The sequence below is a fragment of the Perognathus longimembris genome, chromosome 28, assembly GCF_023159225.1.
Source record: "Perognathus longimembris pacificus isolate PPM17 chromosome 28, ASM2315922v1, whole genome shotgun sequence".
Taxonomy (NCBI): Eukaryota; Metazoa; Chordata; class Mammalia; order Rodentia; family Heteromyidae; genus Perognathus; species Perognathus longimembris.
Genome location: NC_063188.1, coordinates 3428000 through 3448976, shown reverse-complemented (window position 1 = coordinate 3448976; position 20977 = coordinate 3428000). Strand labels below are relative to the sequence as shown.

The following is a 20977-nucleotide window of genomic DNA, read 5'->3' as shown; positions in this document are numbered from 1 at the left end:
CTCCTCCACCCGGGGTGCTTGCTAACCTAGCTGTTGCCTCTCCCCATCAGCGCGCGGGCTCGGCTCATCCACCTGCCGCCCAGGGCCCAGGCCACGCGGACTGAGCAGCCGCCCAGGTGAGACCCCCCGCGCCCCTTCCCCCCCCCCCCCGCTTCGTCCTAGCTGTCCTGCCTCGAGTTCAGTGGCGGAAGGAGGTGGCCACCATGAAGCCCGTGTGCTGCTCTTGCACCTTTAAAAGTGTCCAGAGACCCCGGGAGCGCCCCCCGCTCGTCGGCGGTGCGGGGCCCCTTCCCAGCCCGGAAAGCCAGGCTCGGGCAGGTCCAGGCCGGCGGGGGTCGCGGCCAGGGCAGCGCAGCTTCTCCTTTAAGGCCGAAGCGGCTGGTCGCCGTGAGTGTAAGGGTGTGTGAGTGTGCGGCGTGCGTGTCTCCTCCTCCCCGAGTGACACAGCAGTGAGAAATGCCTATCAGTAACTTAAACCCCCGAAACTCCACCTTCCGGGCGCGCGGCGCGGAGCCGGGCGGTGGGAATGGAGCGAGCAGATTGAGGCCGCCACTGCAGCGCCGCCAGCATGAACTTGGCCGCGAGCTGAGGCGGCCGGCGGGCGGCGGGCGGGCGCGGGGGCACCGGCCGCTAGCCAGGGGGGATCGGCCATCCAGCTAGGCCACTCGGCGGGCGCCCGGGGCTCGGCTGCCCGCGCCGGCGGCCGTCCGCCGCTTGGGCACTGCCCTGGCCGCCGCTGGAGCTCGGCGACACGGTAAGGGGAAGGGCGGGCGACGGAGGTCCAAGGGCTCCGGGGGAGGGGGGGGGCTCCGGGGTGCACTTGTGGCCCTCGCTTGTGGTGTCCATCGCGGAGGTTGCGGGGCCTCGGGCTGCTGCGAGCTGGGGGACCCCAAAGTTTGCTCAGAGCACACAGCCCACCTGGTGCTAGCGATCGCTCAGCCCCCCTCGCCCACTGGCCTAAGCCGGCTGAGCGCAGCTCGCCGGGCGTGGGGCGCGCGGCCTCTGCCCGTGCCGGGCGCCCCCCCCCCCCCAGCGTCGGGAAGCAGGCGCTGCACACCGGGGGAGGAAGGTGAAGGGCGCACGCTGTGCGGGCTCCCCGATCGCGCGGGGCTCCCCGGACGCTCCCACTCTGTCCCGATCCCCCCCCCCACTCCGGGCCGCTCCGCATCCAGGTGCCAGCCGCGACGCTGGCCGCCTCATCCCGGTGCCCCAGCGGGGCGAGCTCAGCAGTGGGCACGGGGCGCAGACCCCCCCCCCCCCGCAATCGCGGCCGCGGAGCCCGGGTGTGGAGGGAGCGCTGGGCGCCGCTGCCCCGCGCTGCCCAACTCCTCGGAGCGGAGCTGGCGGCTCCAAGCAGCCGCTCGCCGTCTCCCAGCCCGCGTTCCCACAGCCCCTGAGCCCCACTCGGCGCTCCGGGCTCCCGGGCACCCGCGCCAGGCGCCGGGGGAGGGCGGACGGGAAGCCCCCCGGAGCGCCGCCAAACGACTTTGCCCGGCCAGTTGGCTGGGGCGGGCTGCGTGCAACGCGGTGTCCGAAGCCTCCTGGAAAGCGGGCGCTGCGGCCGCCCCCCGATCCCCCATTCAATGGGGACTGAGCACACACGAAGAGCATTACCTCGCTAGCAAACTCGGCCCTGCAGCCGTCGGAACCGGGGCAAATGGAGCTGCCTGGATCCGGGGGGATTCACACCCCACTGGGTATCTCCAGCTGGGTCCGGTTGCGCCGAGTACCCCGAATGGGGGTGTGTACGCGCGGGCGGGAGCCTCGAGTGGCTGGGGAGCACGGGCAAAGGGGACTCCCCGCTCTCCGATGGCCTGTGGTTGTCTAGCAGCCCCTCGGGTGTCTTCCCCCACGCGGGACCCCGTGCTTTTCTGTGAGAGCCGATCAAGGCCGGTTTGGGGACATTGTCTACTCGGGTAGTCGAGGCGATCGCGCTGCCGCAACGAAGCAAAGTGTCTGGGAGCCCCAACAATTTCGAAAGAGTTAATTCGAGAGAAGGCCTGGGTCTCCGGGGTACCGACCCCTGAGGGAATGACACCGCCCCCACCGGCCGCGGCCTGTGCCCCAAGAATCGTGTGGCCCGCCTGGGGTGACTGGCTAGGCAGCATCGCAGCCGCCTGGCCCAGTTCTTGGCAGGCTCTGGTGACGGCCCGGGTGCCCACTGGCCGGGCGGGGTCCATAGGGCACCCGCTGGGGCTTCTCCGCAGCTTGGGGGCCCCTGGAGGCCGCTGAGCTTCTTTCCTTCCCTCCCTCCCACCTCTTCTTGTCTTTATAGATTCCCCCCTCCCTCCCACCCCCGCCACCGCCGCCGCCGCCAACAATCCGCTTTATAAAAAGCCCCTTTGTTTCCCAGGAGGCTGGAGAGAGGGAAGGGGAAAGGGACTCAGAGGCAGGGGGCGGGGGCGGCTGCCTCCAAGTGGCTTCGAGCCTCTGGGGGACCCGAGGGCAAATGGAGGCGATGGGGGAGGAGGATGTGCGGATCCAGGACCCTCTGCAGGAACTCGGCAAGGCGCGGGCAGCTCGGCTCCCTGGCACCCATGGCGCTCCTATCCTGCCAAGCACAGCCCAAATCCCCGCGGCCCAGACCGCCCTGCAGGCTGCCCCGCCAGCGGCCGAGAGCTGGGCCCAAAGGAAGCGAACACCGAGGCTGGTGGGCAATTGCTGGCGGCCGCTGCGCTCCCGGGGCCCGGGCGTAGGGGGCGCCCTTCCCTCGGTTTCACTTTGCGACGAGGCGCGTTGCTTTCGGCAAGACTGTCGGGCCCACAGGGGCTGAGGCTGGAGCCCAGACTGCGGGCCTTTAACCACCCCAATCTAGCTTCCACGCACTCCTTCCTACGTCCTCCAGCTGCAGCCCACCCCCCCCCCTCCCCACCACCACTTGGAGGGGCTGAAATTCTCTGTGGGTGCCTTTTGTTTAGGGACTTGAAAGGAGTAGGAGCAGGAGCCAACACCTCTAGGGTTGGTGCTGCCTGGGTCAACCCACAGGACCAGAAGGCTCCTCTTGAGCAGCTCGACTCCTGCTGTCACTGCCGCCCGCAAATGTCCAAGACACATGCACTTACGAGTTTCACTTGCCTGGAGCATCCAGTGCACCTCGGTCCCTTACACCTGCCCCCTCCCCTCCCAACTTGGCCGATCTTGAAACTGTTACTGAAGAATGTCTAACATGATCTTAGAAGTCAGCATTTGCCATCCAGTCAGCCTGCTCCTTCCTCCCAGTCGCCCAAAGTGGTCCACTTCCTTCCTTGCACAAGTTTGTTCTTCCAGAATACTGACAAAAAGAAAAGTGACAAATAAGGAGAAGTGGGCGGGGCCCCAACTCAGGCTGGTGGGTCACCAGAACAAACACAAATTCCTCTCTCTCTCTCTCTCTCTCTCTCTCTCTCTCTCTCTCTCTCTCTCTCTCTCTCTCTCTCCTCTCTCTCTCTCTAGCTACCTCCACCTCCACTCATTCCATTCAGTCTCATGGTTCGCCTGCCTATCCTTCTCCTGCTCCTTACTCCCACCTGTGGAAGTTATCAGTAAGTGGTGCTTGATCGTATTCTAGTCTTAGGAGTAGACAGTGAAGCGTTAACTCCCTCCCACACCCCTACACCCCTACCCATTTAAAACTGCAAGGAAGTAATCAAAGGGTAAACTATGAGTTCTACCTTCTCCTCCCCCTTGTGCTTCTCTTCTGGAGCCAGATCATTGGAAAATAAAGCTGCTGATGTGCGAGATGGAACATATGGTCCCTCCATAAGAGAGAAACTGAAATGGCCTTGAACCTGCCGGACAGACCAGCTGTTTACTGCTAGCCAGAGCAGCTAATCAGCTTTTTCCCTTTAAAGTAACAGCCCCCTTTTTTCCTAGATGATCAGTTTGCATATTAAATAGAATACTGGGTGGGGGAAGTGAGGGACTCTATAAGGCTTTGTGGTTTGATGTTTTCATTGGTTCCCCTTCTCTGGGGCTGCCTTGCCCTCTAGCAGAGCCTGTCTCCAGCCTGCATGAATGCATTTCCTCCAATACCACTGTGGAAATGTTCCTCCAAGTGGAACTTGGGAAGGAGGCAAGAAACGGGGAAAAGAAAAAGATGGAGCTGAAAGCTTTTCAGATGCCTGGAAATCTGTTTGATTTATACTGGTGTTAGAAACACTAGTAGTCCTTTCCGACTTCCCTCTGTAAAAATATCTCAAGAGCTAAACGCTCTTCCTTACAAGATTTCCTTACAAACCATTCTCTCCTGGCTGTGACCATTTTCAGTTTTCAGTCAGTACAATGTGTTTAGGAGGAAGGTGGGGGGGGGGGAGGCAGTCTGGCGTTGGAAGAAGAAAGGCTTTGGGAGATACAAGGAAATTCCATGTTAGGAAATCATTAGCAAAGGGTGACTTCGTCTGTTTTCCTGCCACTGACGCTGACAATGACACAGATGTGTGGGTTGAAACAGGAACGTCATTGAATTTTTAAACTCAACCAGGAAATAGCCTGTTGCTAGAGTGGAGGTGGGGCCTACACATCCACACATGCTAAGGTAGGAAAGATGTACTCCTGTCCATTCTATTAACTAAGGGCAAGGACTTTTAAAGTGTGCTCATCTTGAATGGCTTTTCTCCCTTTTGAGTTAGATTATGGCCACAAACTCATTACTATTTGGAGTTATGAAATAGATAACAACTGATCCTAAACCAAGGTTCTTCTAATAGCATTTGGACTTCTCTTCTTCAAGTGACTTTGCATATGGACTGGACTTGTTTAATTTATTTTTTCCTCTCCAAGGATTTTGATTCTTTCCCTCTACAACAATGCATCACAGAGATCATTTGACCTGCAGCTGGGAAACATGTATTCTAGAAAAGTCTCCCCCCCCCCCCGCCAAAATCAACACAGTGATCTTGGGCAAGTCCATCTTCACTCCATGTCCTTGCCCTGTAATCTATGAGTCTGATTCCCTTCCAGTTCTATAGCACTATGACTTGTAAAAGAAATAGTCCTTCTTTGGAAAAGTGAAACAAGAGTTGTATCTTATCACCAGGAAAAACAGTCACATAGGTAAAGAAATGTTGCTGAGATTATGAGGGTCAGGGAGAAGAGGGCAGAGGAAAAGCTGGCAGAAGGCCAACCAAAGCAATAATAAGTGGGAAGAGTTCCCTCTTATTGTGTATTTGCAAGTGTGAACTTCTAACACAGATCCACAGACAGACTTGCAAGACCACCTGGTTTACAGGTAACAAACTCTAAATTATGCTGGGTTATTTCAGCGAAGTTGTCAAATAGAGGTCAGATTTGCTATCTTAAGAGAGATTCAGCAAGGGTTACAAGGACAAAAAAAAGAAAAAAGGCTTCTAGCCATACCCACACCTGGTGTGGGTTTAGAACTCAGTGTTGGACCTTTTCTTACTCTTCTAGTCCAGCTAGTCTGAAAATCACATTTCTAGCTTTGAGGATGCAGCAGCCAGGCAAGAATCTACCACTATCCTATTTGATGCTAATATTGATTTTTTTAAACGGGTACGGTGGACATTATAAAGAAGGACCTTTTATCCTCTGAGCTCTTTGGCAATTATCTTGCTGCCATAAATGTTGATACACATATAATGGATGTAACTAAAAAATCTCCTTATCCAAGCAGAAAAGGCTGAGTGTTTGTTGGAGCAGATAGAATGCTGAGAGTGTGAATAGACCAACCCAGATGTCACTAGGGAGGTGAGATAAATGATGGAGGAACAGGAGCCAGTTACTATGGATCAGCACAATAAACCAATTCCCATCATACACCTCTCACAACACCAACACCATCAAGGGGTAACCTAGGCAGCAGCACTCAACTGTATGGAAGGAAAGACACATTGCGAAGCTTAGCTTAGTTTTGGAACCCATAGGTTGTTTTTGGTGGGGTTTTTTTTAGACATTAAGTCTTTAAACATCTTTAGGACTCACAAATCAGAATGACTGGGAAAGGATGTTCTAGCACTTTATTCTCACTATTTCTGTGATGGCATTGTTGTTAAGTCTGTCAATGCAGCAAAGGAAGAAGAAAAGGCCTCCGGAGCCAGGGGCAGTTAGTCAGGGGCTTCCCCATGGAGGTGAGAAAGAGCCTGTGTTATAGAATATTCACACACATCCTGTGGGGTCCGGCTCCCAAATTACTAGCCCTGCAGCAGTTATATAAGGCTTGCTAGTGGAGCAAAAGAGGCCCCTGTTTGCCTCCCCTCCCCCTTGCAGTTGCTTTCCTTTCTGTCCCCTTGGAGCTCCAGGTTTCCTCCTCAAATCTGACCTCTTCCTAGTTTCCAAAGCAATTGGATGTGTCACAATCCAAAATGATCCCAGGGGTGAGAGGGTGGGGGAGGGGTGGGAGGAGGACCCGTGAGGGGCCTTGCTGGCTGGCTTAAGGCATTGAGCTCCCCAGAGTAAAGGCTTCCAAGAGACAGGAGTTAAGGAGGCTTGGGGTGAAAAAAAGAAAGAGTTCTTTGTGAAGATGGTGAGAACTTTTCTTGTCCACATGGGCTGTCTAGGTGAGACTCGGCCTGGCCCTGGAGATCACCGTGTCCTGCCCTCTGACCCCAGGGCAGCCAATGACCCTTTCTGTACTGCCCAGTCTTATTTATTCCTCATATTTCCTTGGGGGTAAGTGGGCAGCCAGTGTATTTTCCCAGTGTACCTTAACACTTGCTCTACCAACAAATAACCATTCAGTGGGGTTTGGCAAATACTCTCCTTTTTTTTTTTCTTTCTTGTTCTTTCCTTTCCCAGGACTCAGCTTTGAAGCCAATGCCTTCTTCATGAGAGGCAAGCACGTTTACCACATCTTTATTTTGCTTTTTAGAAGGACCTCTCATGTCTACCTTTTCACAGAATGGCCTTGAACTGTCAGTCTTCCTGCCTCCACTTTCCAAGTAGCTAGGATTATAGCTGCGTGTACTGTTTTCTTAAGGCTGAGAACTGTCCCCTAGGGTGGAGAGAAGGAAGGATCTGGCAGACCATAGGACTCCATTTTGTTGGAAAGGGATCTGGTCAGGCAGCTGTTGTGTTCTTCCCTCTCTTTCACTACTGGACACTAGGCCACAGGGACACATTCTGTGAATTCTACAAGAAGTTATTGGAGGCTGCAGGGCTTGACTTAGTAACTAGCACGTAGGTCAGAAGAGAAGGGTCTGATGACCCTGGCTTGTTTTCTATCACCAGGGGGATGGATGGACATTTAGAACTAAAGGCAGGACAGCAGCAAAGTCCAGTGGTCTTGAGTATTTTGGACGATCCCAAATGCCCTTTCCTAACTCCTACTCCATGGCAGTGCATTCATATTTTGCCTAGAATTTGTCTCTGAAACTCCCCTCCCCTCTCTCCCCTCCCTTTCCTCTCCTCTCTTTAAAAAAAAATTTTTTTTTGGCCAGTCCTGGGCCTTGGACTCAGGGCCTGAGCACTGTCCCTGGCTTCTTCCCGCTCAAGGCTAGCACTCTACCACCTGAGCCACAGCGCCCCTTCTGGCCATTTTCTATATATGTGGTGCTGGGGAATCAAACCCAGGGCTTCCTGCATGCTAGGCAAGCACTCTACTGCTAAGTCACATTCCTAGCCTCCCTCCTCTCTTTTTCTCTGTGTTTTCTCTTTTACTGGAGTTTGAACTCAGGGCCGCACTTGCTAGGTTGTCCCTGTACCACTGGAGCCATGCCTCGAGTCCTACATCTTGCTGATGGTTTTTGAGATAGTGTCTCACTTCATGTACACACCTGAGCCCCTGTCTACTTGATGGGATCATGTGTATGACCATTATGTCCAGCTGTGGGTGCTGAATAATGGGGTTGAGAGCTGAAAGATGAAACCTCATGGTTTTATATAAGAGGAGACTGAAGTTTTGCAAGCTGCCCAGCTTTCCTGAGGAGAAAGCAAAGGCACCTCAAAAGGGGACGGCACAAGCCTACTCTCTAACTCTCCGTTGAGTCTAGAATATTCATTTATGCCCATGTGGTTGATCAGGTGTTTGTTCAAGACAAAACAAAAGTCGTGTGAAGAAGAATGTCCCTTATTGTAGTATAGCATCATCTGTCCCATATGGATGTGTGCTGCGCTCAGCATTGTCAGGACAGGAGAAGGGCATGTTAGAATGACAATCCCAAGGTCAGACCAAGCTGGAGCATGGAGGCTGTGAGTTAAAGATCTGTCTGGGACCCAGGCAGTAGGATCTCCAAGAGGATTGTATCTGTTTTTGCTTGCAATTTGGACAGCCAGTCTCTCAGGGCTTCGCTGGGGGGGGGGGGAGGGGAGGCTCTGTTGGCACTTGCAGGAGGTTGTTTGGGTTTTCTTCTTAATGAGATCTCAGTGTTAATATCTGCTTCTGGAAGCTCCAGTGCCAACCTTGGAATTTGAAGTGGGACAGTACTTTTGGTGCAGTTGCCAGCGTCACATGCTCTGTGTGTCTAATTCTGAAAGACTGGCATGCATTATGCTGGGCTTGGGGAGGAGGGCACAGTGTTTTAAGCTGCATGTCTGTCAAGGATTAATTTAACCTCTAATTACTCCATTTTCTTCATTGTTTGTTGCACGAACATGTTGTACCAAAGCTCACTACCACTCTAAAATTAATTTCCGGGATACAGAGTCAAATCTGACATACTTGGTGTTAAAATAATTGTGGTGACATTGAGATTAAAATGAACAATCTGGTTCTTTCTAGCGATCACTCAGCAATGGAGTCAAGAGCTCGGATTGCATTAGACGCAGCCACAGTCCTTAAAATGAGCCCTGCAAATAACAATAGTGTCCTCATACTAATCCCATGTGGGAGCCAGCAGCCCCACGGGGCCGGGGCTGCCTATACATTGCTAAGGTGTTAGTTTGTAAGTAAGTAGGATTGATGCCCTAGGAAATGGGGCAGCCTGGGGGTCCTTTCTTATCAGCTGATAGGGCAGGTGGCAAGTTTCCTGCCACCATGCAAATTGAAGCCATTATCAAATTGGAGCCTCCCCAGAGCCTGCCCCCCCCCCCTCCAACCCATTCCATGGTATCACAAGATTAAGCTATTGGGAATCTCCAAGCCAATTTTCGCTTTCCTCCTGGCTCCTCCTTCTGGTCACCTTGAATATCACCCTGCCCATTCTATGTTCTGTTAAACCAGCCACATTTGATCATGTTCAAAATGAGTGTTTGATGCAATTGCTCAATTCCCATCCTTTGCCCCAGTGGGTCAGTCTTCATTTCCTTGTTCGCTGGGAGGAGGAATATGCAACTCACTGGAAAGCAGATCCACCAACCACCAAGCCATGTTAGGCACCATCATAACCAAACAAAACAACTATGGATTATGAATTGTGGCGTTTGGCTTTTAGAATATGCACAGATTGGGATTGTTTCCTGAGTCAGGAGGCGGGGGGGGGGGGGAGCTTGGATTGACAAAACCTTCACTTGGATTCTGGGCCCAGCTCTGATACCAGTTAGCTATGGCACTTTGGGCAAGTTGCTTCCCTTTGTGACCCTCAGTTTCCCCATCTGTACAATGAAGGAATGGATTCAGACCATTCAAAGAACTCCTCCAACCCTTCAATTCCATGATTTTCTGAATAGCAAATTAAACTAGAAGCCATTTAAACTATTTGGAAAGGATACATGATAATTTGGATGCACAGGAGTTTTAGTTTTGTTCAGGCAAATGAAGCCTAAAACTTACATACGCAGTAGCAGTTCTAGAAGTTTTGGCTAAAGACAAAGAAATTATGCTTATTTATGTATGATCAATCAAAGAATAGGACAATTGTCGGGGCTGGGGATATGGCCTAGTGGCGAGAGAGCTTGCCTCGTATACATGAGGCCCTGGGTTCGATTCCCCAGCACCACATATACAGAAAACGGCCAGAAGTGGCGCTGTGGCTCAAGTGGCAGAGTGCTAGCCTTGAGCAAAAAGAAGCCAGGGACAGTGCTCAGGCCCTGAGTCCAAGGCCCAGGACTGGCCAAAAAAAAAAAAGAATAGGACAATTGTCAATTCCTCCTGGTTTTACATGTGAGGATACTGGAGCGGGAGAAAACTCCACACCTACCAAATCCAGAAACATACTAGGAGCTGAACTAGTGCAGGTTCTTGCTCACCTCCTCTCTTTTTGCAGTCCTTATGGTATTTAGACCCAGAGAGAAGAAACACTCAGTCCTGTTAGGAAAATGGAGGCGAATGGGAAAGGAATAGGCCAGATGATCATCAACAGGCGAGGACTGTTTATTGAGGAGCAGGGAGGGGAATCAGAGGTTGCGCAGAGGGTGAATTTGTGACCAGGCTTACAAGGGCCCTGAACAAGCAAGGAGACAGGTTATTGAAAGCGCCACTAGGTCTAGGAAGTTGGTGGCTTTTCCTTGGGCCCAGAAGGGTTGTTTACAGCTGGGCCTAGGTGAATTGCCCTGCCTGCACATCAAAGCAGGTTCGCACATAACTGAGGCTTTGCCTGGTGTCTGTGTGCATCTGGGAAAACTGGGTGTGGCGGTCAATCCTTCCTATTCCATCTTTGGATACATAAAAAGAAGGGGCCTAGAGGTGAGAGGCAAGTCCTTCCTATAGGATCTTTGGATACATAAAAGTGCTGAGAGGAGGGCTGGGGATATGGCCTAGTGGCAAGAGTGCTTGCCTCCTATACATGAAGCCCTGGGTTCGATTCCCCAGCACCACATAAACAGAAAATGGCCAGAGGGGGCGCTGTGGCTCAAGTGGCAGAGTGCTAGCCTTGAGCAAAAAGAAGCCAGGGACAGTGCTCAGGCCCTGAGTCCAAGCCCCAGGACTGGCAAAAAAAAAAAAAAGTGCTGAGAGGGGAGCAACATGGAGTTAGGAGAACAAAGCAGATTCCCATCACCCCCAGCATCAGAGGGAGACAGGGCTGAGGCATTTGGATTTCTAGCTACCAAATCGTAGTTTACCAAAAATGAGATTTTGCTCCTCTCACCCGTTCCCCTACATCCGTGAGTTCTCAACTATTAGCAAATATTTAATATTGTTGGTCTTGTACCAATGTTCAATTTAAAATAAAACAGATTTTTTGAATAATGGGAGTTGGTCCTTAGGGGCTTGTTATTTGAAATTATTTTCTTTTAAACAGATGGGCTGTTTTTGGTTTGACTTTATATTTTCTAATTTTCATTAGAGAAAGAAAAAAAATACCAGACACTCTATCCTTATTGTGCGTGTGTGTGTGTGTGTGTGTGTGTGTGTGTGTGTGTGTGTGTGTGTGTGTTAGTCCTGGGCTTGAACTCAGAGCCTGGGTGCTCTACCACCTGAGCTACAGCTCTACTTGCAACTTTTTGGTGGTTATATGGAGAATTTCACAGATTTTCATGGCCAGGGTGCTTTCAAACCTCCATCCTTAGATTTCAGCCTTCTAAATAGCTAGGATTGCAGGTAGGTATAAACCAACAGCCAGCTCCACCTTTATTTTCATAATAAGTAACATTTTGTCTTAACCAAATGAAGTTTCTGAATAATTTGCACTCACAGTGCCCAGTTACCCCCTACCCTGAACTGCAGAGAGGAAAGAGTCAGGGAGACCTTGCTTTAGGTGGAGGGAGGGGAAGATGATGGCCTGTAGGCCATGCTCAGCTGTTCTTCACTGGGTCACCTGCATGTCCCTCCCTCTCTGGGCCTCGCCCTTCTTATCGCTACAGTGAGGGAACTGACCCAAAGAGGCTCTTAGGAATTTCCTCTTATTATGTGGGATCATTCGATTTGGACTTGACTTGACCAGTATTCTGACCTTTCACTCCTTTCTAGAGACTATTGATGTTTCTGAAAGAGGTAGGTAGACCTATAGGCCAAATCACTGATATTTATTAAGATGGCATAGATGGAAGGATAAATGGCAGAATTCATAGAAGAACAGGAAGATTCAGGACAGTCAAAACGTAAAAGGTATGGTGGTACATGCCTATAATCACACCTACTTGGCTCATCGAAATCAGGAGGCTGGAAGTTGGAAGCCAATCCTGGGCAAAAAGGTTTACAAGACTTAACAGATAAACTAGGTAAGGCTTTGCAGGCCTATTATGCCAGCTATCTGGGAATCATGAATAGGTAGATTGTATCCCATCTGAAAATTACAGTAGACTTGTTAAGTGAGGGTATTTGATTTCAAAGATGCCACATTTGTGGAAAAACCAGGGATGTTCAGGATGCAGAGTTGAGTACTGTGTTGTGGTTTCTCCCATCATGCTGCTCAACTCCTACAACAGACATATCTTTGGGGAAATCTCAGATTTGCACTTTATCACTTCAATTAAGTGCCCTATCTGAAAGGGTCCTCTGGTTCTCAAGTGTTCTGCCTTACGAGCTGGGCTCTGACTGTGGATCTGTCAGGAATTCAGAGGACCAGGTGGTATTTGTGAGAATGATCAGAGCTTTGAGGAATACCGGCAACCGCTCCTTTATCCAACAGAGAGTCTACAGTTTGGGGTTGAATTGTAACCAAATAGCAGTTACTATTTCCAAACTGCTACCATGTGCCTAGGGACTCTGCCTCTTGCCTCTTAGATACTCAAATTATCCCAGTTTTGGTCAGAGGGAGCTCATTCAAATTGCCTCCTATGACTTATTGTATAATCATTCTCTGAGCATGGCCTTGGTTTCTAGCACAGCATGCTTTGGGCCTATCTTGAATCTATTTGCCCCCATCTTGGTCCTAAAAACCAACCATTTCCCTACAGAAGCTTAGTTTCTTTAATGAAGCATGGTATTGACAAACACACTGTGGGTGTTAGAGGAATGATCCTGTCTACGGGAGTCATTGCTGTTAAATCCTTTTAGTTCACAAAAGGAGATTACATGGACTAACTCATAACGACACGTTTTCTTTTTTCTTTTCCTTTTTCTCTTTTTCTTTCGTATTTCTTTATCACCTACCCATCTGTAAAGCATGACTTTAAGATGCCTCCTCTAAATTCTAATCCAACACCAAAGTTCAATGTCCCTTTCCTCTTTCCACACTCATTATTCCCTCAGACAATGAGAAATCTATTAACTATAGTGCACTTACTCACGTAATTGCTAATCCACAACTATGAAGAAGCTTAAGAACCACAGAACAATATTTCTTTAGAATTCTTTTTGTCTTTAGTGCATGTGTATTTGGTCTACTACTGTTGAAAAGCTTCCTGAACTAGTTCTTCATACCTTGATTCCCAAATGAGATCATTTGAATATGATTTATTGCACTAGTTTCTGATTAGATTCCAATTAATTTTGCCCCATCTTTGTTTATTTCAATTTGGGACAGAAGAATGTGACTTCAGTTCCATAAGTGAAAATAGTATAGCAGCAGTTCAGCAGAAAAGTGGCATGTCATTACTCTTTTTTTAAGTGCACACATAAACAGGTATCTGTATTTTGCTATTCTTCTTTTTCTCTTAAATACAGGGTAGCATACTATAGCCATGCTCTGGTGCTTTGCTTTTGCATTTGAAAGTATGTCCTAGCAATCACTGTGTATCCCTTCATAGATACTGGATCTCCCTCATTCTTTCAAACAGCTTCCCAGTACTGTATTGGGGGGGAGGGGGTGGTGTGCCACGGATTACTTCACCATTCTCCTAGGTCTAGGCATTTCAGTTTGTTTCCAATATTTTCCAATTATAATGCTACAATGAAGAGCCTGGTACATATGTATTTTCTATATTGTTGGAAATGTTTCTCCAGGGTAGATTCTTGTAAGTGTAATTGGTGTGTCAAAAGTAAAGCCAAATGTGGTTTTGTTATGTGTTGCCTAATTCCCTTCCAGAAAGCTTATACCAATTTGCATTCCCATCAGCAATGCCTGAGACTTTCTTTTCTCCCAAAGCTTTACCAACTAAATGTTTGCTATACTTTTTAATTTTTGCAAATCTGATAGGTGAGAAACAGTATCTCAGTATAGTTTAATTAGCATTTTTCTAATTATGAGTGACTTGGAACATCTTTTCATATGCTTAAGAGCCTATTTGATATTTTGTATGTGTGCAAATTATCTGTTCAAGTCTTTTTTCTCTTTTGCTAATGGGTTTTTGGTTTTCATTCTCAATTTTCAGACTTTTTATGTGAAAAGGATATTAGCCTTTTATCTATGATATACGTTGCAAGTAATTTTTCTGACTTTGTTGGTCTGGGATGGTGTTTTGTTTTTACATTGTCACATGTCAGTCTTTTATCCTATTTGGATATTGAGTCACAGGCTCTTAGCAGACCCAGCTTAAAGAGACCACCACCCAATTTTCTCTACTGCATGTAATGGCCTGTGTTGTATATTTCAATTCCCAATCTATGTGCAACTTTTTGTTTCAAATGACTGCCTGGTTACCACAAATTCACTTAAAAATATCCATCTTTGTGCTAGAGATTTGAAGGATTGCATATTTCCATATATACCTCAGTCCATTTTCTACTAGTGATTTTTCTATTCTTTCTTTAGTAGTAGTTTTAATTGTATAGTTTACAGTATGATTTTTTTCTCTCTCTTTTTGTTTCGCCAGTCTTGGGGTTTGAACTCAGGGCCTGAGCACTGTCCCTGGCTTCTTTTTGCTCAAGGCTAGCACTCTACTACTTGAGCTACAGCACTTCTGGCCTTTTCTATATATGTGGTGCTGAGGAATTGAACCCAGGACTTCATGTATGGGAGACAAGCACTCTACCACTAGGCCATATTCCCAGCCCTACAGTATGATTTTTTAAAACTTTTTTTTTCAAGGGAAAAACACCAGAACCAGAGTACTGGTTCTGACATTGGATTGAAATAATTCATCCACTTGATCAGATTTTTATGTGCTATTTTTTTCTGTACTAATTTGTGTGCATATATATGAATATTAAATGCAAAGCAGCTTAATCAAATGTATCAATTCATGTGACCATAGTGAAATTAAAGAACAATTCTATCACCACAAGCAATCTCTCTACTCCATATTGCTCTTTTATAGCTAAAGCCACTTCCTCTCACATCAGTCCCAAATTCATGGCAACCACTATTCCTATAATCATGCATTACAATAATGCTACTTAAATAAAGCATTGCATGTGATCTGTTCAGACTGGCTTTTGCATTTGGCCTTATTGTGAGAAAGATGCCATGTAATATATAAGAGATGCATTCCACAATTATGTAGGGCTGTCTCACCATTTTAACGTATGTTTAACTAAGGCTTAATGATATTAAATACCCTTTATGGAACTCATTTGCCGTCTGTATATTCTCTTTATGACTTTTTGTGTAAGGTAAGAAATGTATGTTAAGGTTCCTTTTACTTTGTCTGTGGATTCTCAGTGTTGAAAAAGATTAACATCATTCATTGAAATGAATTACTTCACTCTCAAAAACTAGAGGAGCATATTAGTATGTATATAGTCTATTTTTGTAATCGTTATTCAACTTCATTGATCTATGGGTCCATTTCTTTGTCAATATTGAAAGTATTGGATAACAGCAATGAATATAATAATGTTAGTTATCAGGTAGATGGATTACTCTCATTGTATTCTTCCTTCTCAAATTCTATGATTGTCCATATAAATATTCAAATAAGCATGCCTCTATCTACAACACCCTGCTGAAATTTTAGTAGGATTTACATTAACACTGTAAGTCAATTTGAAAATTGACATCTTTACCACGTTAATCCTTGTAATCAATAAGCACAATGTGTCTCTTCGCTTATTTACATTTTATTTCTTTCTAAAGCATTTTGTAATTTTCTTTGTTGTTGTTGTTGTTGTTGTTGTTGCCAGTGCTGTGGCTTGGACTCAGGGCCTGAGCACTGTCCCTGGCTTCGGCTTCCTTTTTGCTCAAGGCTAGCACTCTACCTCTTGAGGCACAGTGCCACTTCCGGCCTTTCCTATATGTGTGGTGTTGAGGAGTCGAACCCAGGGCTTCATGCATGCTAGGCAAGCACTCTACCACTAAGCCACATTCCCAGCCCAGCATTTTGTAATTTGCTGAATACAGATCATATATACATTTTCTTAGATTTAATAATAGGCTGTCATTTTTATGCAATTAAATGGTATTTGGTTTTGTAAAACAGATTTATTGATAGAATACACAGGCAAAATTTACTAATTTAAAGTGTTGTTTCTTAGCATATTCAGACTTTTGTCACCATCATCAACATTTAATTTCAGAACATTTCAGTTATCTCAAATAGAAACCACAGACCTATTAGCAACCTTTCTCCATTCCTTATCCCCAGTTCTCTAGCAACCATTGATAACACGTTTCATTGTCTCTGAATTTGCTTTTTCTCGACATTTTCTACAAAGAAAATTGTACAATAGGTAGACTTCTGTGACTGATTTTTTTTTCCATAGCATAGTAGTTTTAAGCTTCATCCATTTTGTGGTATGTATCAGTGCAGTATTCCATTCCCTCTTTACTGTCAAATAATATTCCATTTTGTCATTCCATTCAACTGATAGAGATATGAGTTATCACTTTTACGCTACAATGAATAATACATGTACACGTTTTATGTGGACATATGCTTTCTGTTTTCCTGGATATATTCCTAGAAGTGGAATTTCTAGATTATTTGGTAACAGTTTAACATTTTGAGGGACTGCCAAGCTATGTTCCAAAATAGTTGTACCATTTTATAAGCTTGCAGACGATAAGTAAAGATTACAACTCTTCTATATCCTTGTCAACAGTTGTAATTTCTATCTTTTTCATTATAGTCACAGTTATAAGTATAAAGTGGTATTTTACTGTGGTTTTGATTTTTACTTCTTTGTTGACTAATGATACTGGGCTTTTGACCATTTGCATATCTTCTTTGGAGAAGTGCTTATTTAGAGTCATGCCCACTTTTAAATTGAGTTATTTGGTTTTTTGTTGTTGTTGCAGATTATAAGGGTTTCGTCTATATTATCCATTGTAGAACCTTATAATAAATACTTTTCCTTAATTTTTAATTTTTGTAATGTCTAATTGATTTAATTTTATCACCTGTGCTTTAGGTGTCACATATAAGAAACCATTGCTTAATCTAGGTCACAAAGATTTACTCCTGTGTTGATTGTGACAGTTTGATAGTTTTAATTCTGACATTTAGATCTAACTTCTGTTCGGAAGCATTTGTTTTAAGACATTTAATTGACAGTGTGCATAATCAAAATTATATGACGATTTGGTGTAAGTATATATGTGTCATGATTACTACAACCAAATTAACCAACACATGCATTAGCACCCACTTTGTGGAGAGGTGAAAACATTTTAAATTGTCTCTCTTAGCAAACCTCCAGAAAACAATGCAGTACTATTTACTGTACTCACAATGCTGTATAGTCTGTCATTATTAAATGTAGTGTTAGCTATAGGGATTTATAGTTATTCTAATTCATCAAATTTTTGTAATGAAAATTAATGGATATGGAATTTGTTGTTTTTTCTGTATTAATGTGATCCCATGATTTTTCTTTTAGTTCATTCTTGATATATATAACATCGATTAATTTCCAAATGAAGAACCACACTTGTAATCTGGGGTAAATTTGATTGCATCATGGCGCATTAGTCTTTTTTTTTATGCCAGTCCTGGGGCTTGGACTCAGGGCCTGAGCACAGTTGTCCCTGGCTTCTTTTTGCTCAAGGCTAGCACTCTACCACTTGAGCCATAGCGCCACTTGCAGCTTTTTCTGTTTATGTGGTGCTGAGGAATCGAACCCAGGGCATCATGCGTGCTAGGCAAGCACTGTACCACTAAGCTACATTCCCAGCCCTGACTGTTAATGGATTTTATTTATTACCACTTGGTAGATTTTGAAATATTAAGTTCATGAAAAATACTAATGGGTATTTTTCCTTTTCTATACCATCATCATTTCGTTTTTGTTCCTGAGTTATGATGAGTAGGGTAGCTTTCTTAATTACTACTCTTTTGGAAGAGCCTGAAAAAGTAGTCCTAATTTCTCTCTAAAAATCTGTACTATTTTCCAGTGAAATTGCCAATACCTAAAGATTTCTAGTTTAGTACCTTTTTATTGTTGTCTTTAATTGAATTGAATTGAATTGAATTTTTGTGCCTGTCCTGGAGCTTGAATTCAGGGCCTGAGCACTATCCCTGAGATTTTGTGCTCAAGGCTAGCACTCTACCACTTCAGCCACAGCTCCACTGAGGGCCTTTTGATGATTAATTGTAAGTAAGAATCTCATAGACTTTGTTTCTCAGGTTGGCTCTGAACCGCAGTCCTCAGACCTTGGCATCTTGGGAAGCTACAAGTGCCCAGCTTGTTCAGTAGCTTCAAATTAACTACAAATTTACTTGAAAGTTATGTATTTAACCAGGCACATGTTTGAGTCATAGTCCATCTACTTTTAGGCTTCCCATTGACCCTGGGATCACAGGTGAATGGTATCACATTGAGATTCTTACAGACTTCCTTGGTTGGGCTGGCCTGGAACTATGATCCTCCTAATCTCAGCCTCCTAAATAGCTGGGATTACAGGAACAAACCACCACTGGCACCAAGCTCAATTCCATTGACTTTTATATTATCATTATTACTTCTTACCTTATATCGCTTATGATTTATTTTATATTTCTTAGGTTATTGAGAGATAAACTAAATTCCTGGTTTAGCTTAGGGATTAATTTGGCATCTTTTCTCTTTTCCTTTTTGCTATAGATGTCCCTTGCAAGGCTGCTTTAACTGTGCCCCATATATATATATTTTTTTTTTAATTTATGCTTTCATTTTTATTCAGTTCACATCACTGTATTTTAACTTTTTCTTTGAGACTTATTTGATCCATAGTTTATTTAGGAATGTATTGCTTAATTTCCAAGTGTTTGGAAACTTTTTTGACTATTCTATTATTGATTTTCATTTTGTTTTTATAAAAATTAAAAAGCCCCCTTCACATGATTTAATTTCTTTTAAATTTTTCAGGTGTCTTTCAGAATCCAGTATATAGTCTATCTTGTTCGATGAAGCATTGCAACAATACATAATCTACTGTTATTGGGTAGAGTGTTTTATAAGTGCCATCTAGGTTCCATTCGTTGAGTATTATTGTTTTATATATATATATATATCTTCCTGTTTAGTGTCTGAATCTCTTTCTGAGAGTGAGATGCTGAAGTCTCTAGTTCAGAACTAGTTTAATAATAATGGTAGATTTATTTCTTATTTTAGCTTCATGTATTTTTATACTTCGTTATTTGGTGCTTATGTTCTACGTTAAGTCTGCCACTTAATTATTTGGCTACTCTTTGCTTGCTCTGGTTATATTTCTTTGGCTCTGTCTGTCTGTGTTTCTCACTGTGTCTGTGTCACTCTTGCTCTCACTTTTTCTCTTCTCAGCATACTTTCTTTCCTTAAACATATTTTAAGATTTCACTTGCTTGATTTTTATTTAATTATGCTGTATAGTTTGCTTAGTGATTCCTCTAGTATTGTACTATATGTAAATGATGTATCATAGCCTATTGGTACACTTTATCAGTTTAGTGAGACATAGAAATTTTACTTCCACTTAGTATCTTGTATCCTATCTAATTTTAAAACATAATTATTTTAAGTGTTCCCCCTACTCATAGTACAGATGAGATGATGTTATCAGTTTTTCTTCATCAGATATGATTTAAGGAGCTCACAAGTAGAGTAATATACGTAGCACTATATTTACCTATTGTGATTTTCTTCTCTCTTTTATGAGCTTCAAACCTGTTTACATGTCATTTCTTTTCTGTTTAGAGAACTTTTTAAGTCATTCTCTTAGGGTGGGATCACTAGCAATAGCAGCTCTTAGTTTTCTTTTTTTTATTTTAAGTTTTTATTATCAAACTGAATTACAGAGAGGTTACAGTTTCAAACATTAGGCATTGGATACATTTCTTGTACTGTTCTGAGAATATCTTGATTTCCCTTTCATTGGCTGAGGATATTTTTTGCCAGATATATAATTTGAGACTTGACAGTTCTTTTCTTTTAGCACTTGAAAAATGTGCAACTTCCTCTGGCCTTCATGGTTCCTGAGAAAAAAAACCCTGTCACTTGAGTTGGTGTTCCTTGATAAGTAATGTGCCATTGTTTTCTGATTCTTCTCAAGATTTTTTTTTTCTGTGTATTTTAGTTTGCAGAAGTTTAATTGCAATTTTTCTTGGTATAGATTTCTTTGGATTTATTCTTTGAGATTATTTCACATAATGGAATCTAGGGTTATGTTTTTTCCCCAATATTTTAAACATTTTCAGCCATTCTTTCTTTGACTCACTTTTTTCTTTCAATCTTGTTTTCGCCTATCCTTCTGTGTCTGTAGCAATACAAATACTGGATCTTCTTTATACATTCCTGAGCCCTCATTTTTCTTCTTTTTCCTCATCTTCCTCCTCTTCTTCTTCTACTGCTGCTCCTGTTTTTCCTTTTGTTACATTATTTCCTGTTGCTTAGATTTGGGGAATTTGGTGACTGGGTTGAGTGTACTAATTCTGTCTTATCTCCATCCCATTAATTAGTCTATCCAGTGAGTCATTCCATTTTTATTATATTTTTTAGTTATGTAATTTCTACTTGGTTCTTTTTATAAATTCAACTTCTTTGCAGAGATTTTCTACTATGTTAATTTATTTCAAGTATATTTGTAACTGTTTCTGGAACTTTTTAATGGTTAGCTAAAAATCCTTGTCAACTTATTCCAGTATCTGAGTCATTTTGATATTCATGTTATTTTCCTGGTTCTTGATATGATGAGTCATTTTTAACAATATCCTTTTCACATTTTGTGTATGTTTTTACAAGACTTTGAATGATATTCAGCCCTACTTTTAATTTTTTGTTTTGTTTTTTGCCAGTCCTGGGGCTTGAACTCAGGGTGTGAGCACTGTCCCTGGCTTCTTTTTGCTCAAGGCTAGCACTCTACTACTTGAGCCAAAGCACCACTTCCAGCTTTTTCTGTATATGTGGTGCTGAGGAATCAAACCCAGGGCTTCATGTATACGAGGTGAGCACTTTACCACTAGGCCATATTCTCAGCCCCTCAGCCCTACTTAAAAAATTTTTCATGTTAAT

General features: G+C 44.6%; 1 protein-coding gene across 2 annotated transcripts in view; it reads left to right on the top strand.

Moving 5' to 3' along the window:
* Positions 1-519: 519 nt before the first annotated feature.
* Positions 520-20977, top strand: part of Mamld1 (mastermind like domain containing 1) — a 109855-nt gene continuing 89397 nt past the window's right edge. For both annotated transcript variants that reach the window (XM_048335803.1, XM_048335800.1), the window contains exon 1: positions 520-754. The gene's annotated coding sequence lies outside the window, so the exon portion shown is untranslated. The remainder of the gene's footprint in view (positions 755-20977) is intronic.